Raw genomic sequence first — 6,075 nt, forward strand, 5'->3', positions numbered from 1 at the left:
CTTCTTCTTTTTGTTTCTCCTGTTGTGGTTTGATGGTTTTCTTTTGTAGTATGCTTGGATTCCTTTCTTTTTGGTGTTTGTGTGTCTATTGTTGGTTTTTGATTTGTGGTTAGAATGGGGTTCATATATGTTGATCCATAATTATCTCTACTTGATTTAAACTGAGAGTCATTTAAGTTCAAACACATTCTAAAAGATCTCCATTTTTTGCTTCCCTTCCCCACATTTTGTGTTTTTTTAAAAATTAATTAATTTATGTATTTATTTATTTTTGGCTCTGTTGGGTCTTTGTTGCTGTGCATGGGCTTTCTCTATTTGCGGTGAGCGGGGGCTACTCTTTGTTGTGGTGCACGGGCTTCTCATTGTCATGGCTTCTCTTGCTGTGGAGCACGGGCTCTAGGCGTGCAGGCTTCAGTAGTTGTGGCACGTGGGCTCAATAGTTGTGGCGCAGGGGCTTAGTTGCTCCGCGGCATGTGGGATCTTCCCAGGCCAGGGCTTGAAGCCGTGTCCCTTGCATTGGCAGGCAGATTCTTAACCACTGCACCATCAGGGAAGCCCCACATTTTGTGTTTTTGATGTCATATTTTATATACTCATCCTCATCCCTTTGTTTTTTATTGTAGTTACAGTTGCTATTACAATTTTCTTTCAATCTAGGTACTGACTTATTTAAGTCATCTTGAATCCTTACTATATATTTGTCTTCCAATTGGGATTTTCCCTTTCCTATAAATTCTTACTTCTTTTCCATTTAGAGAAGACCTTTCAACATTTCTTTCAGGGTAGGTTTAATATTGCTGAATTCTTTCAGTTTTTGCTTGTGTGAGAAGTTCTTTATCTCCCTTCTATTCTAAATGATTATCTTGCTGGGTAGAGTATCCTAAGTTGCAGGATTTTCATTTCAGCACTTTGAGCATATCATGCCACTCCCTTCTGTTCTGCAAAGTTTCTGCAGAGAAATCAGCTGATAGCCTTATGGGGATTCCCTTGTATATGACTCTGTTTTTCTCTTGCTGCCTTTAGAATTCTCTTCTTATCCTTAACTTTTGCCTTTTTAAATTATGGTATGTCTTGTTGTGGGTTGGTTGGCTTCATTTTGTTTGGGACCCTTTGTGCTTCCTGTACCTGGATATTTGTTTCTTTCTTTAGGTTTGGGAAGTTTTCAGCCATAATTTCTTCAAATACATTTTCAATACTCTTCTGTCTCTCTTCTCCTTCTGGAGCCCCTATCTTCTAGATCACTTATGTGTTCTTCTGTGTCATTTAGTCTGGTATTCATTGCTTCTAGACTGCTTTTTATTTCTATTTCACATATTGAATTATTTATTTTTGATTGCATCTTCTTTATATTTTCTAGTTCCTTGTTAAATGATCGTGTTTAGATCAATTCTCTTCTTTAATTCAGTTAGCATTTTCATTACCAACGTTTTGAATTCATTGTCCAGTAAATTGTTTACTTCTGTTTCATTATTTATTTTTTCAGGGATTTTCTCTTGCTCTTTCAATTGAGAGCAGTTCCTCTGCCTTTTCATTTTACTTAACTTTCTCTGTCTATATGAGTTTAGGTGAAACAGTTACCTATTGTGGTCTTGAAGGGATGTTCTTTTGTGGGACGGTCTCCATCTAGACTGTGTTTGCCCAGTGCCTTTGGTGGGAAGGCTGAATTTGATGTGAATGCCTATCACATCTTTCCTCAGGGTGTGCTGGCTGCTATCACCTTGTTAGGGGGTGTAGCTGGTGATGAAGGAGCTAGAGCCTGTGCAGAGTTTGAGGCAAGTCTTCCTCTGCTCTGTGGCCATCAGTGCCCCTGCCTGAGGTGTGGTCTACTCCTAAGTTGCTGGAGCGGAAGCTCCTGAGCGTTGGGCTTGAGCTGGCTCTGTTCCCTTTAAGTATGTGTTCTTCCTTCTCCCTTCACTGGGGCCTCAGCCCCAAAGGAGGGGACTGCTGAAGCAAGTGGGGCTCATGCAGTTACAGAAATTCAGTGTGCTACCTGTGCAGGCTTCTGTGGCTCTGCTTAGACACAGCCTATGGTTTCATTATTTCGCTTGTCGTGGCTACCCCAGATCTAGTGATAGTCTGTGGTATGGAGTGGGTGGGACTAGAGCATTCATTCACCTTGGGCTGGGGGCATATTTAAGGGATTTCAGGAGTTCTGGTAGCCATGCTGCCATCAGAAGTCTGGGCTGCTTCTGGGAAACTGTTTGAAGAAGGGCCAGCAATGGCCACTACTGCCCCACTTGGTCTATGCCTTGGGCCCCTGGATCACTTCTGTGTCCCTAGATTGAGTCTTTTCCCAAGTCCTGGTCACCTGAGATCCAGTGCCAAGTTGTGGCATGGAGAGAGGGGCCCACGGCACTCTCTCAACTCAGACTGGGGAGTATGGTGAGGCAGCAGCCGCTAAGGCAGGCCTCTCTCCTCCCTGCTTGGGAGGAGCACCTGTGCACTCCTCACAAGTGGAGTCTAGGCTTCTCTAGCCTTTCTGTCTGTACCAGCAGTTTTCCAAGCAGCCAAGGGAGCTTTTCTCCTATGCATAGGACCCCAGGACTGGAACACCCAGTCTGTGGCTCAACCCACTCACTCACCAGGGTGAATATCCCCCCATGTGATCTTCCTTTTCCTCTTAGTCCCTTCCCAGGGGCACAGGTCCTGTCCCAATGCTTTTCTTCCCATCCTACCTGATTACGTATGTATCTTTCTTACAGCCTTGGTTGTGTGGGAGTCCTTCTTCCAGTTTCTAGTTAGTTTTCCATGAGAATTGCCCTACATGTGGATGTAATTTTGATGTATTCATGGATGGAGATGAACTCTGCGTCCTTTACTCTGCCATCTTGATCTCCTTCCTGAATGCATCTTTTATAAATATGCTCTCATTGTCTTCATCTTGACGTTTTCTCCCCCTGTGGTACTTGCTCTTGAGGGCATCCCCTTGTGGTATTTATGGTTTTGACTTTTCATGTTCTTTGAAGTCAGAGGTACTTGTTTTTTGTTTTTTTTTAAAATTTATTTATTTATATTTTGGCTGCGTTGGGTCTTCATTGCTGCCCATGGGCTTTCTCTAGTTGCATTGAGTGGGGGCTACTGTTTGTTGCAGTGTTCAGGCTTCTCATTGCAGTGGCTTCTCTTGTTGTGGAGCACGGGCTCTAGGCACATGGACTCTGTAGTTTGCGGCAGGTGGGCTCTAGAGTGCAGGCTTAGTAGATGTGGCATGCAGGCTCAGTAGTTGTGGCTCGCAGGCTCTAGAGCGCAGGCTCAGTAGTTGTGGCGCATGGGCTTAGTTGCTCTGTGGCATGTGGGATCTTCCTGTAACAGGGCTCAAACCTGTGTCCCCTGCGTTGGCAGGCAGATTCTTAACCAGTGCACCACCAGAGAAGTCCCGAGGTACTCAGTTTTGACTAGAAGCCAAAACAAGAGCATGAGTCCATTTCATGTCCACACTCCCTTTGGTCATATATCCAAGTTTCTATATATTTAGAATCAATTTCTTTTGAACTTTCCTTCTTTCCCCAAGATTTGATGAATACACTCATTTCAGCTAGTTACTTTCTGGAAACAGAAAAATGTATAGCTTAGCTTTATTTTCCACAGTTTACTCATTTATTCACACTCTTTCTCTAAGACTACTGTATTAAAATTCTTAGTTCAATAAACATCACCACAAGAATTCTTCATAGAGATTTAAAAATGCATTGAGGAGATAGAATTGTCATAAACAGGAATTCTGCTACCTATGTATTGTCAACTCTTTTATGGAACCACTTATTTATATATCAGAAACATAAGCACATCCAACACAGCAAAGAATACTTTCTGTTAGACTTGGAATTCATTGATATATTAATCCTAGGGAGTCCTAGGAAAGAAATGTGCAGGGCTGAAATATAAAAGCATGTTTAGTGCCCGGGGTCGGGGGGGAAGGAGTCATGATTTACCCATCTTCATTTTCTGAATTCAACCCCTAAAAATGGCTATTGTAGTGAAGAGAACAAATGAGAGCAAATTAACTTTCATTTTCCAGCAGGGGGAGATGGGAGATACTCAGGAGTGAATCAGTTACTCTGGCACTCACTGCACTGATAGCATTCATCCGCATGAGCAAACTTCTGTGTGGGCAACCCCAGTGAAATTTATTTCTCAGAGCAGGTTTACTGCCTGCATTCAGGGTGTCTCATCTTTCTGGAAATCAGGATAAATTGTGTCTCGGTGATAACATTGTAGCAAGCTCTTCTTTACTGTGAGGATCCAGTAATGACTGTGTCTTATATTTGCATTAATTCTGACAAGATTTACTGGTGCTTGCTGATCTGTAAATTTATAAATGGCAAACAGCAGCAAAGGTCAACACAGCAATAACATTAATAGTTTTAGAAAACGGTTGAGAGACTCAGAGATTCCAGATGATAGCTTGGGTGAGAGGGAAATTCAGTGAATGTTTTTGTCATCTGTTATTTCACTCTTTCTTTTATAAGGTAATTATAGTACCATAGCAAAGGAAGCATGAAGTCATAAAGATCAATAATACGGAATTTAGTCTAATTTAGGTAACATTTTCTCCGGAATCTATATTTTATAAAAACACTGGAAAATATGGTGAGAAGATGGAGATCCTTGGATATTATAGTCTATAGCTACAGCACATACTTGGAATTTTTTGAAGGTTAAGGACAGCTCAGTAACACTTTATACTCTCCTTTGTAATATATTCCTAACTAAGTGGAAAACTCAGAGTTAGAAAAGCATGTTTAAATAGAATGAGATACTGTCACCTTGATTCTTTTGGTTTCTAATGGGGGAAATGTGTTCCACATCATACTGGATTCACATTTTGTGTGAAATCTTTCCCGATGCTTCTAGCATAATCTTGAATAGCTGAAATGTGTAGCTCATCCAGACTGGAATTGCCACAAGGCAATTAATTAACCAATAGTCATGTGTGGTTTCACTAATACAGATATCCATCTTGAATAAAACCTGGATAAGTTCTTTAGTTTAGGCATCTTGAAGACCACAGAAAGATGGATGTAGAATAACTGAATCCACTGCATGGGAAGAGAACTTAAGTGCAGTTTGCTCTGTAGTTATGTGGTATTATATCCAGCCAAATATAAATGATATTGAGAGCTCTGGTGTAAAACCTGCTAACGTTTCTCACATGGTGAAAATTCTAAAGCAGAAGAGAATAGTTTGCTCTTACTGTGTATGGACTCCCTTCTTATTTTGTTGTTTCAAGTCTTCTAGGCCCTATGGTGATCTAAGCCAAGATTTTGCTTGCATTAGAACCATTACTATTCTTTGCAGTAGAATCTGTCTTGAATCACAGAATCTTTATCCGAGTCCAAAGGAAGTTTGCTCCCACTGATAAATTGGTACAAATGCTCTCAGATAACTTCTCTGTTTGTGGTCCTGCGTTTCTTCAAATTTTTGATATCTGCATCTCTCAGTTTTTCATGTTGTGTCCTAATTTTTTCCTGATATGGCAGTTGAAGAGGTTGTAGTCAGTCCTTTTGATGAGGAGAGTTATTTCCTGAATGGGGTCTCAGCCAAAGCAGAGCTTGTACTGGGACAAAGGGCCACACCAGCTGCTCTGTGACACAGTTCAATATCTTTTCTAGCTAAAATGGCTTATGGTTTTCCTTTTGAATTATTTCACATCTGATGAGACATGAGGCTTGCAGACATAGACTGAGGATGAAAGCAGGCAAACATGCATCTATTTATTTAGACACTTGGAACTGCTAACATACCTGATGTCATAAAGAGCAAGAAAATTATAAGGTACGGCGTCTGTGGGGAAGAGACTTCTTTTCTCAGCAGATACACTGTAATAGAGTGAACTATCACCCCAAATTCTTCACCTCTCCTTATATCCGTGCACTTTGCTATGTAAATGGAAGTTCTTCTACTGCTGGCAAGTGACTTTGCCACCGTTATGTGAAGAGCTTCCCCTAGATAGCTGTTGTCCTTCAGCAAGGGCGCTAGAATGAACATACTTAGTGCAGACCTGAGCCCAACCTACAGAGAATAACTAAGTCCAGTGGAACCTGCAGGATGAAGCTGAGGTATGCAGCCCAGGGTCAG

Source organism: Eubalaena glacialis, chromosome 2, assembly GCF_028564815.1.
Source record: "Eubalaena glacialis isolate mEubGla1 chromosome 2, mEubGla1.1.hap2.+ XY, whole genome shotgun sequence".
Taxonomy (NCBI): domain Eukaryota; kingdom Metazoa; phylum Chordata; class Mammalia; order Artiodactyla; family Balaenidae; genus Eubalaena; species Eubalaena glacialis.